Source organism: Dama dama, chromosome 17, assembly GCF_033118175.1.
Source record: "Dama dama isolate Ldn47 chromosome 17, ASM3311817v1, whole genome shotgun sequence".
NCBI classification, from domain to species: Eukaryota; Metazoa; Chordata; class Mammalia; order Artiodactyla; family Cervidae; genus Dama; species Dama dama.
Window position 1 is genome coordinate 40,311,022 of NC_083697.1, and position 12,542 is coordinate 40,323,563.

The 12,542-nt window shown below is 38.8% G+C and overlaps 1 protein-coding gene and 1 pseudogene across 5 annotated transcripts in view; one reads left to right on the forward strand and one right to left on the reverse strand.

Annotated features, from left to right (window-relative positions):
• Positions 1 to 8,918, forward strand: part of LOC133071840 (craniofacial development protein 2-like) — a 52,451-nt pseudogene extending 43,533 nt beyond the window's left edge.
• Positions 1 to 12,542, reverse strand: part of CCSER1 (coiled-coil serine rich protein 1) — a 1,396,414-nt gene that overhangs the window by 1,290,284 nt on the left and 93,588 nt on the right. The gene's annotated exons all lie outside the window — the stretch shown is intronic.

Here is a 12,542-nt window from a genome sequence, read left to right on the forward strand (position 1 = left end):
CAAAGCCATGGCTTTTCCAGCAGTCTGTATGTATGTGCGAGTTCGGTGATAAAGACGGCTGAGCAATGAAGAACTGATGCTTTTGAACTGTGGTGTTGGAGAAGACTCTTGAGAGTCCCTTGGACTGCAAAGACATTAAACCAGTCAGTCCTAAAGGAAATCAGTCCTGAATATTCAATGGAAGGACTGATGCTAAAGCTGAAGTTCCAATACTTTGGCCATTTGAGGCAAAGAACTGTCTCAATCGAAAAGACCCTGATGCTGGGAAAGACTGAAGGCAGGAAGAGAATGGGATGACAGAGGATGAAACAGTTAGATGGCATCACTGACTAGATGAACATGAGTTTGAGCAAGCTCTGGGAGTTGGTGATGGACAGTTAAGCCTGGCATTTTACAGTCCATGGGGTCACAAAGAGGCGGACAGGACTGAGCAACTGAACTGAATTGAATGTATCCAAAGCACACAGTTGGGCTCTCTTACTCTCAGTTTCTTTATCTGTAAAATTGGAGTCAATAATGCCCACTCCACAGAATTTTACTATGGGTTAAATGACATAAAATACATAAAGCACTAGAATAATGCCTGGCGCACCATGCTTTGGACTTCATTCTTATAGTCTTCTGCATCTCAACTATCTTGTCCACTATGTATTTTTGTAATTATAGAATGGGCCAGGTCTATAAGGACTGCTGGAAATTTCTATGACTTTAGGAATGATCTCTTCCACTGCTTTTAAGGCTAAAAGAACTGAGATATATCCAGTTGGAACTGGAACACTGTCAATACGCATAATTTTCAAATCCATGAAAGCTAGAAAAATATTTACATATTTTTTGATGCAATGTGGCCAAGTAAGGATGAGAAATCTGGAGTTAGGACTACTGAGGTAAATACCAAAGTCCCATCATTAACTAACTATAAATTTTAAGTAAGTTATATAAACATACACAGCTTTAATTTCCTCTTCTAAAAATGTATGGGTTCCTACTTACAGGAACAACATTACACCTATAAAGTGAACAGTATCTGAAACACAGAAATCAAATGCTAGATATCATACTTGCATACTGGCTATAAGTTATCTATTTTTTAAAGACTTCTCTTGCCTAGACTGTGCTCTTTTACACTTCTTTGGGTGATAGGCAACAGTTATAATTTCAATGTAGTATAATACATTTAAAGGCTGGACATCTATTCTGTAATCAGATTCTGAAAGCTTATTCTAGAAACAGACATCTGAAATTGTGAGAACATTCTAATGTTAAGGTTGCAAAATATTGTTGTAAATGTCAAAATACTGCATTTACCATTGTTTATTTGTACACTGAATTTTTAGAATTGTTATTCTTATGTTTGATATGTCCTAATTTTTATAGCCTGTATTACTGCAAATTGATTCAATTTTACTGACAGAAGAGACGGTAAAGATAAAAAAAAAAGATAGGCCAAAAATGATTTGATATGATTAAATATTCCCATTATCAAAGATTAACTATTGTTCAGATTCCATGGTCACTAAGCAACCTTCTAATTGTGATTTTCCTTCCCATGTAGACCTCTCTAATGAGAAAAATACATGATGATCATGCTGATTAAAATAGTCCCTTCTATGTAATGATTATAATTTTTTTCTAAATGAGTAAATTGGAACTTTCGTGGTATTTTAATAAGGACTTGGAGATAGTGTTTATTAAAATATTGTTATTTTATGATGAAAAGCACTACAGTAGATTTTTCTTGATGTACACGTTTAAAAAATCTATCATTTCACTGCAGAAGAGGGCACTTACTAGCAGAGACAGAAAAAGTATAAGTAGGAAAAATATGTTCCTGAAAAGGAATATATGTATGAATATACACTTTTTTATAAACATATACAAGTTTTTGTAAATGAAGATAAATATTCACTAAACATTCACAAAAGAATGCTACAGGAAGAATCTACTGAAGGAACTCTTAGGATTCCTTACTTTAAAAATAATAAATTTTTCATAAATGTGTCTATTCTAACTTCCATTTTTATACATTCAGTTCAGTTCAGTTCAGTCGCTCAGTCATGTCCGACTCTTTGCGACCCCATGAACCGCAGCACGCCAGGCCTCCCTGTCTACTACCAACTCCCGGAGTCCACCCAAACCCATGTCCATTGAGTCAGTGATGCCATCCAACCATCTCATCCTCTGTCGTCCCCTTCTCCTCTTGCCCTCAATCTTTCCCAGCATCAGGGTCTTCTCAAATGAGTCAGCTCTTCACATCAGGTGGCCAAAGTATTGGAGTTTTAGCTTCAGCAGCAGTCCTTCCAATGAACACCCAGGACTGAGCGCCTTTAGGATGGACTGGTTGGATCTCCTTGCAGTCCAAGGGACTCTCAAGAGTCTTCTCCAACACCACACAGTTCAAAAGCATCAATTCTGCACTCAGCTTTCTTTATAATCCAATTCTCACATCCATACATGACCACTGGAAAAACCACAGAATTGACTAGACAGACCTTTGTTGGCAAAGTAATGTCTCTCCTTTTTAATATGCTATCTAGGTTGGTCATAACTTTCCTTCCAAGGAGTAAGCGTCTTTTAATTTCATGGCTGCAGTCACCATCTGCAGTGATTCTGGAGCCCAGAAAAATAAAGTCAGCCACTATTTCCACTCTTTCCCCATCTATTTGCCATGAAGTGATGGGACTAGATGCCATGACCATTTGCTTTACTTAAAACAGTATGGCTATAGACCTCCACATCTTAAATATATGCTACATTTTCAGACTTTATGAGGGTTCCAGTAACATTAAACATGTCTATGGTAGACTCCTGTGGATGTTGATCTTAAAAAAAAAAAAAGCATTATTCAGATTGGAATATCCAACTTTCTTTCAAAAAAAAAAAAAAAGAGTTGAGCTTGGTTAATAGGGAGGAGAAGGGGACGACAGAGGATGAGATGGTTGGACGGCATCACTGACTCAATGGACATGAGTTTGAGCAAGCTCCAGGAGTGTGTGATGGACAGGGAAGCCTGACATACTGCAGGTCACAAAAGTCAGACACGACTGAGTGATTGAACTAAACTGAACTGAGGTTAATCAAAACTTGCCACAATTTAGATCAGATTTTTGCTTTTCACACATATTTGGTAAGCATTACCAAGTAACAAAAAACACTTCAGCTTCCTACAATAAAGTGTTTTATAAATTCAAAGAATAAATAATGCATAGTGGATCTCTGTGGAAGTCTTTGGTTTTCACATCCATCCAAAGTCTCATCAACTTGAATATTTCAACTTCATAATGATCATCTGTAGAAAACATACTGTGCAGAAAAGGGGAAAAAAAACAATTTGTGAGAGCACTTAAAGATGGATGTATAAAAGGCTCTGTGGACCCTCTCCTGAGTAGAAGAACTATAACAAGTGAAAATTAAAGAAAGCAACCACTTAAAAATTCAGGAAACTGTCCTAATAATATGCAACATGAGAAACATTTATTCAACAAAGTAAATGGAAACAGTGAGCATCTATGGCATTTGAGTCACAAGCCACTCCCCTTACTCAGCACAAACTGATAGAAGCTCCATTACAAGCATCTGCAGCCAAGAGCACAGGATTCTATCTCCCCACAGATCTTGTCCAGGGCTATGGCTTTGCCCCAGGAAGAGCAGGTCACCTGCTTTCCTCATTCTGCCCAGCTCTGTGTTGCCAAAGCAAAAACAGCCAAACGCTCTGGCATCCTTCCACTCATTCCCCTCTCACACGGTGGAAGAGTACCCTGGGTGTGACTGGATGATTATACTTGGCCTTGATCATCCTTTTGTAAGTAAGCTCCTAGGTGGCACATTCAAGATCAAGAGAAAAACACGGGCTATCATATCTGCCAGGTACCAAACTCATTAGAGCAAAAATGTTACTCTGAGGGAAGCAGGTCACTAACCTATCCCTATTTCTGGAGTACTTGTTCAGGTGTCCCTCCTAGAAGGAGAGACAAGCCATAAAAATGAATGTCCCGTAGGTCTCCAGAGTGGAGGTGACTTTACTGGTCACAGCATGGAAAGTAGAAGAGAAACGATACCATTGAAAGGAATGAGGATTCCACGGTGAGAAATTAGAGGCGACTGGTTACTCTCTGAGACCAAGATGTATAGCAGTAAAAAAGCTAGAAGTTTTAACAGAGAGAACCAGCGGAAAATGCAGCTAAAGAGAATACTCCTAGGGTAGAAGAAAAGGTCATGGTAACTATGCCCAAGACTGTGCCTCTGAAGAGACACTCTATCAGAGGTTACACACTGTGAGTGAAACGCACTTCACTAAACAGACAAAATCACTAAACACATAAATAAGCAAACAACAACACAAGAAAATCTTGAAAGCAACAAGAGAAGAATAATTTGTCACATACTGGGAAACTCCAATAAGAACACCACCTGGATTTTCATGAAAAACAATGGAGAAAATCAAGCAGTGAAATGCTTCAGTCAAACTGCTGAAAGGGAAAAAAAATGTCAGTCAAGCATCTCATAGTTAGCAAAATAATCTTTAAAAAATGAAGACAAAGACATTCTCAGATCAACACACGCTGAGACAATTCATTGCTAGTACATCCATCTTTCAAGAAAAACTAAAGGAAGTTCTCAAGGCTGAAAGCAAGTAACACGCCAAAGTATTTGAAGCCACACCAAAAAACAAAGCATGTCAGTAAAGGTAATTAGAAAACTATAGAATATATAACTGCATCTTCTCCTTTCTTCTCTTAACTGATTTACGGTAATTGCATAGAATAATATGCATTTAATTATATTATTTGACATATAACTCTGGGGTAGATTCTAATAAACTATGATGTATACTATAAGCCCTAAGAAAAACAACCACTAAGAAAAAACTAATATATATTAATATTTGTGTATAAAGCATAACATTAAAAGGCAGACAAAAAGTCAACCAAATCAACAATAAGATTAGACATTTAATGTATAAGTTAATCCAATCAAAAAGACTGACTGTTACCCTAGATAAAAATAACAATAACATCCCAAATATGTTATCTACAGGAGTCACTGGAAAAGGTCAGTTTTCATTCCAATCTCTAAGAAAGGCAATCCCAAATAACGCTCAAACTACCACACAATTGCACTCATCTCAAACGCTAGTAAAGTAATGCTCAAAATTCTCCAAGCCAGGCTTCAGCAATATGTGAAGTGAGAACTTCCAGATGTTCAAGCTGGTTTTAGAAAAGGCAGAGGAACCAGAGATCAAATTGCCGACATCCGCTGAATCATATAAAAAGCAAGAGAGTTCCAGAAAAACATCTATTTCTGCTTTATTGACTACGCCAAAGCCTTCGACTGTGTGGATCACAATAAACTGTGGAAAATTCTGGAAGAGATGGGAATACCAGACCACCTGACCTGCCTCTTGAGAAACCTGTATGCAGGTTAGGAAGCAACAGTTAGAACTGGACATGTTCTAAGCAACAGTTTAGAACAGACTGGTTCTAAACAGGAAAAGGAGTACATCAAGGCTGTATATTGTCACCCTGCTTATTTAACTTATATGCAGAGTACATCATGAGAAATGCTGGGCTGGAGGAAGCATAAGCTGGAATCAAGATTGCTGGGAGAAATATCAATAACCTCAGATATGCAGATGACACCACCCTTATGGCAGAAAGTGAAGAGGAACTAAAAAGCCTATTGATGAAAGCGAAAGAGGAGAGTGAAAAAGTTGGCTTAAAGCTTAACATTCAGAAAACTAAGATCATGGCATCTGGTCCCATCACCTCATGGGAAATAGATGGGGAGACAGTGGAAACAGTGTCAGACTTTATTTTTGGGGGCTCCAAAAATCACTGCAGATGGTGATTGCAGCCATGAAATTAAAAGACGCTTACTTTGGAAGGAAAATTATGACCAACCTAGATAGCATATTAAAAAGCAGAGACATTACTTTGCCAACAAAGGTCTGTCTGGTCAATTGCATGGTTTTTCCAGTGGTCATGTATGGATGTGAGAGTTGGACTGTGAAGAAAGCTGAGTGCCGAAAAATTGATTATTTTGAACTTGGTGTTGGAGAAGACTCTTGAGAGTCCCTTGGACTGCAAGGAGATCCAACCAGTCCATCATCCTAAAGGAGATCAGTCCTGGGTGTTCATTGGAAGGACTGAATGTGAAGCAGAAACTTCAGTACTTTGGCCACCTCATGCAAAGAGTTGACTCTTTGGAAAAGACCCTGATGCTGGGAGGGATTGGGGGCAGGAGGAGAAGGGGACGGCAGAGGATGAGATGGCTAGATGGTATCACCGACTCGATGGGCATGAGTTTGACTAAACTCCGGGAGTTGGTGATGGACAGGGAGGCCTGGCGTGCTGCGATTCATGGGGTCGCAAAGAGTCGGACACGACTGAGCGACTGAACTGAACTAAACAGGAGTCACAAATAATGACTTAAATGTAACACTGGATACTACAAAACTCTTAGAGGAAAATACAGGCGGAACAATCTCTGACATAAATCCCAGAAATATCTATTTTGATCTGTCTCTTACAGTGAGAGAAATACAAACAAAATAAACAAATGGGACCTAATCAAAGTCAAAAACTTTTGCACATCAAAGGAAACCATAAACTAAATGAAAAGACAACCCACAGAATGGGAGAAAATATCGTAAATGATGCAACCAACAAAGGATTAATCTCCAAAATGTACAAACAGCTCATGCAGCTCATGAGCCTCCATGGGCAGAGGAGCCTGGCAGGCTACAGTCCACGGGGCTGCCAAGAGTTGGACAAGGCTGAGCAACTGAGCACATGCAGCTCAATATTACAAAAAAAAAACAACCAAACCAAAATATGGGCAGCAGATCTAAACAGACATTTCTCCAAAGAAGAAATACAGATGGCCAAGAGGCACACTAAAAAATACTCAACATCACTATTAGAAAAAGGGAAATCAAAACTACAATGAGATATCACCTCACAGCAGTCAGAATGGCCATCATCAAAAAGTCTACAAACAATAAACGCTGGAGAGGGTGTGGAGAAAAAGGAACCCTCCCTCATGATCTTTTACCATTTAGGTTATTACAGAGTACTGAGCAGAGTCCCCCCTGCTATACAGTGGGTACTTGTTGGATGTGTGTGTGTGTGTCTGTGTACGTGCTTAGTCACTCAGTTGTGTCCAACTCTTTGCGACCCCCATGGACTGCAGCCCACAAGGCTCCTCTGTTCGTGGGATTCTCCAAGCAAGAATACTGGAGCGGGTAGCTCCCTTCTCCAGGGGATCTTCCCGATCTAGGGATCCAATAAGGGTCTCCTGCATTGCAGGTGGATTCTTTACCATCTGTGCCACCATAGAAGCTGCTTTGCTGGTTATCTATTTTAAATATACCAGGGTGTACATGTCAATCACAAATGCCAATCTGTCTCCCCACCCACGCTTCCCTCCTGTAACCCTAAGTCCATTCTCTAAGTCTGTGAGTCTGTTTCTGTTTTGTAAATGAGTTTATTTGTATCATTTTTTAGCTTTCCCCACATATAAGTGATATCATATGATATTTGCCTTTCTCTGACTTACATCACTATGTATGATAATCTCTAGTTTCATCTGTGTTACTGCAAATGGCATTATTTCATTCTTTTTTATGGCTGAGTAGTATTACATTGTGTGCGTGTGTGTGTGTGTGTGTGTTTGTGTGTGTACATACACCACATTCTATTTATCCAGGCATCTGCCAATGGACATTTAGTTTGTTTGTCCATGTATTGGCTTTTATAAACTACACCGCAATGGAGATTGAGGTGCTTTCAATCCATTGGTTATCTCTGGATATATATGCCCAGCAGAAGGATTGCTCCATAGTGGTTGCCCGAATTCAGATTCCCACCAACAGTGTATTTTTTGGTTTGGTTGTTTGGTTTTTTATAATACTGAGCTGCATGTGCTCAGTTGCTCAGCCATGTCCAACTCTTTGCTACCCCATGGCCTGTAGCCTGCCAGGCTCCTCTGCCCATAGAGGTTCATGAGCTATATGAGCTGTTTGTACATTTTGGAGGTTAATTCCTTGTTGGTCGCAATATTTACAAATATTTTCTCCCATTCTGTGGGTTGTCTTTTCATTTAGTTTATGGTTTCCTTTGCTATGCTGCCGGGGTCCAGCCTCCGCAGGATCCAGGGGGTACCCTCGGGATGAATGGCGTCGGCGAGAGAGAGGAGACACGTGAGACCAGCCTTGATAGGGCCAAGTCTTCGAGGGAGAGGGGGAAAAAGAGAGAGAGAGAGAGAGTAACCAGACGGGGGGGGGTGCAGCCCAGTCTGGCAGAGTCTGGCAATGCTTTATTTTTTACCGTAGCTTTTATACCCTGTTAGTACATTTCTAAGGGGAAGATAGTTTAACATTATATCAGCTTGTTCTTCACGAAACCAGGGTGTCTTCTGCATACTTCTTTGTTTATGAGGGTCTTGTACATTATCTTCTGGCCTTGGGGCCTATTAACATTTTATGCAAGTCAGGTGAATGTAAACCTATTTTCTGTTTCTATGGTGACCTTAACTGAAAGGTAGCAGTCTCATAGGGCAACAGTACAGAGTAGAAGTATAACCGTGTTAACACAAAAAGTAATCCTTCTGCAGAAGTTGTCGGTTGAGTTTATCTAAGAAGTTTACCCCACACAGACTCTGTGGCTTCAGTGAGGCAGCCTCTGCCTAGCACTCCTGGGTGACAATTAACAACCGTTTCATTGTTACCACACTAGGGCTAAGCTCTTGTTTTTCTAGATCTTTAACTATATTAACAATGGTTTCTATAACACAACCTTAGCACATTAAGAGGAAAAACACAGCAAGCAAATGTTAACCCAATAGCTACTTTTAGAATAATTTTTCTTGTGTTTTCTAATAGGGCTTCCTCACCCCCTGAAGGGCTCTATGTCGATTAGGGCCTTTATATGATCAGGTTCTTTACGTTATTTTATGATTAGGGTATTATAAGCAATCATGCATATTAGTACCAAGGGCATAAATGCATTTGCCAAACAAACTAAAATACCAGCAAAGGAGTTTAAATTAAAACACTCCTTTCACCCTGGATAATCTCATAAAATACCACCACCCGGGAAACTTATTGATTAAAGTTCTAAATTGATTCTTATTTGGAAAGAGATCGGGAAGGCCTTCTGCCTGTGTCACAGAAATCAGGGAGTAGTCTATTGAAGCAAGCATCAGAAAGACAGATATCATCTTTAAGGTGAGCGCTGGGGGCAGCTTTTTGGAATCCCTGAAAACCTGATCCGCCTTGCCTGTCAGGTTTTCTCCTCATGGCCTTGTCATGGGTGGGATCTCGTGTGCCGCACTATGCAAAAGTTTTTGATTTTGATTAGGTCCCATTTGTTTATTTTGTTTGTATTTCTCTTACTGTGGGAAACAGATCAAAAGATAGGTTGCTGGGATTTATGTCAGAGATTGTTCCACCTGTGTTTCCCTCTAAGAGTTTTATAGTATCCAGTGTTACATTTAGGTCTTTAATCCATTTTAGGTATTTTGTGTGTCTGATGGTATTAAAGAATGTTCTAATTTCATTTTTTTACATGTAGCTGTCCAATTTTCCCAGCACCATTTATTGAAGAGATTGTTCTTCTGGTCACAAATATTTCATGTAGTTCTGGGATGTGTGTTCTGTGTTCTGGGACATTTTAATTAGATAAATATGCCTAGCAGTGTAAAGCTTAACATAATCACTGCAAATGACCATTTTACAAACACCAGAAGGAGAGAGAGTATGAAGTTGGCCTGAAGGAACTCAGCAATAAGGTCAAAATAATTACCACTAAACAACTATTTCAACTAAAAATTCGTCACATAATAGATCAATATACTCACTGAAAAACATAACAAATGTTTCCTTGATGTATAATGCTCATTTTTGCACAATTATTCTATTTTTATAATATGTAGGAATAAAAAGCTCTGGAGTTAATTCTCAACTAACAATGGACTGTTGTAAAAGCATGTAATAAACAACCCACCAAAGAACTTCTTTTTTCCTGAACTCTGTAATTTATGAGAAGGAAGCCAAAAGGAAGCTGATTAAAGATCCTAACACACCCATTAGCTTAGAGAAAAGATCAGTCACTAGCAGCTTAACTCTTAGATAAAGAGACTAATTAACCTAAGAAAGAGCCAAAACAAACATCACACTAAATTTTGTCAAGAACTAAAAGTCTTAAGATAAACATGTTTATCTTAAAAACAGAATTTAAAATGTTTTTAAAAGTGCTATTCACATTTTAAATAGCCAAACTAGGGAACAAGTAGGCTTTTTGTGACAGTTAAAATCCCTTTGATTTTCTCTCCACCGTATTCAGGATATTAATAATCTTCAATACATCAAATAATCTGCATTAAATTGACTTTGATATCTGAAACTGAAAGTAGTTGCGTTTGTTCAGCATTTTCTTTTTCCAGATACTTTTCTTTTATTGTTCTAGTTAATCCTCACAAAAACTTACATGAGGGATGCAATTATTTTTATTTTGTAGGTGTGGAAACATGGCTTAGTGACTTTATCTAACTTGGCTAAATTCATAGAGCTAGTGATAGAGCTAGAATTCAAACCTAGGTTGTGTAACACAAGCTTATTCTCTATTCATTCGGCCACAATGCCTCAAAGCACATCTCTAAGAAATTTTTAGAATTTCAACCTGTTTCTGGATCTTTCTGGTAAAGCATTTAACCTCTTCCCAATGATGATAGGTCTTCCCTGTAGCTCAAATGGTAGTTTGCCTGCAATGCAGGAGACCATGGTTCCATCCCTAGGTTGGGAAGATCCTTTGGAGAAGGGAATGGCAATCCACTCTACTATTCTTGCCTGGAGAATCCCATGGGACACAGGAGACTGGCAGGCTACAGACCATGGGGTTGCAAAGAGTCAGACATGACTGAGCAACTAACACTACACTACTATTACAATAATGGCATCACAGCACTTCCCTGTAAAAAAATCCGATGCATTTTTCTAATGCTAGATCATCTGTCAGGACTCTTACTGATGAGAATGCAATATATCTTATTCCAAACCTGCAAGCGGTCATGTATGGATGTGAGAGTTGGACTGTGAAGAAGGCTGAACGCAAAAGAATTGATGCTTTTGAAACGTGGTGTTGGAGAAGACTCTTGAGAGTCCCTTGGACTGCAAGGAGATCCAACCAGTCCATCCTAAAGGAGATCAGTCCTGGGTGTTCACTGGAAGGACTGATGTTGAAGCTGAAACTCCAATGCTTTGGCCACCTCATGCGAAGAGTTGACTCACTGGAAAAGACCCTGATGCTGGGAGGGATTGGGGGCAGGAGGAGAAGGGGATGACAGAGGATGAGATGGCTGGATGGCATCACCAACTCCATGGACATGAGTTTGAGTAAACTCCGGGAGTTGGTGATGGACAGGGAGGCCTGGCTTGCTGTGATTCATGGGGTCGCAAAGAGTTGGACAGGACTGAGCAACTGAACTGAACTGACCTGAACTGAAACCTGCAAGATATTCATATTATCATAATAGGCTAATCTTGCCAAGAAGTTCAGAAATTGAGTCTATCAAACATCTTGTTACAATTAGCAAAACCTGACTTCATGATAATCTCCCCACTCAGAATAATCAGATGTTTAATCTATCATGTATGTTATGTAAATAACTACCATGTAAGCTTCTCTCATTAAGAGAAAAAGGTGATACAACCTTTAAGTAGCTTACTTTCTAACTGGAGGGATAAGAAATAAACCCGAAAATAATATATTTATTGGTATAATGGGATTATAGAAAATGAAAGGGAAATGGGAAAATTTGCTATTATGATGATTATTCTTTTTATCACTGTAGTATTTAAGGAGTAATGTTAGAGAAATAACCTATAAATAAGCCACAAAGATGAAATCAACACAGGTTTTATTACGTTAGCAAAACCACCAATGAAAGCCTCAAGAGCAAGAAGAAGGTTCCCAGAAGTAGGAAAAAATGATTTTCAAGAATTTTATTCACCTTGCTCACTCATATCACCTTTTAGTTTTCATCTACTTTAGGGGGAACAGAAGTAAAATCTGAGCCAACACATGGCTAATAGAAATCACCAGCTGAATTTTCAGTCTTCAAATTCAACGAAGTTACTAATATTATCAAATCATTAACATCTAAAGAAGCAAATGCTTTAATCATTTTTAACTTTGAAACCCAAACTATGTAGTGGAATGGGCCTGGGCTTTGGGGATATGCAATCCAGAACTGGTATCTCTCTTCATACTTCCTGCTGTGTGACCATGTCCAAATCTCCTGTTATGTTTGAACTTCCATTTAAAACTCTGAGGTCCCAAAATAATGTGTATCTTAGATGACTAGTATAAGGATCACTGAAGATAATCAATTATGTACATATCAGTCTTGTACTTAGAGTACACTCAACAAATGGGATCTATAATTACTTGTTACCCTTTATAACCAAAGGAAAATTAAACTTACTGTTTTCAAGCTTAATGTTCACAGAGCCATGGAAAAGATGCATTTTGTAAATGTCTGTT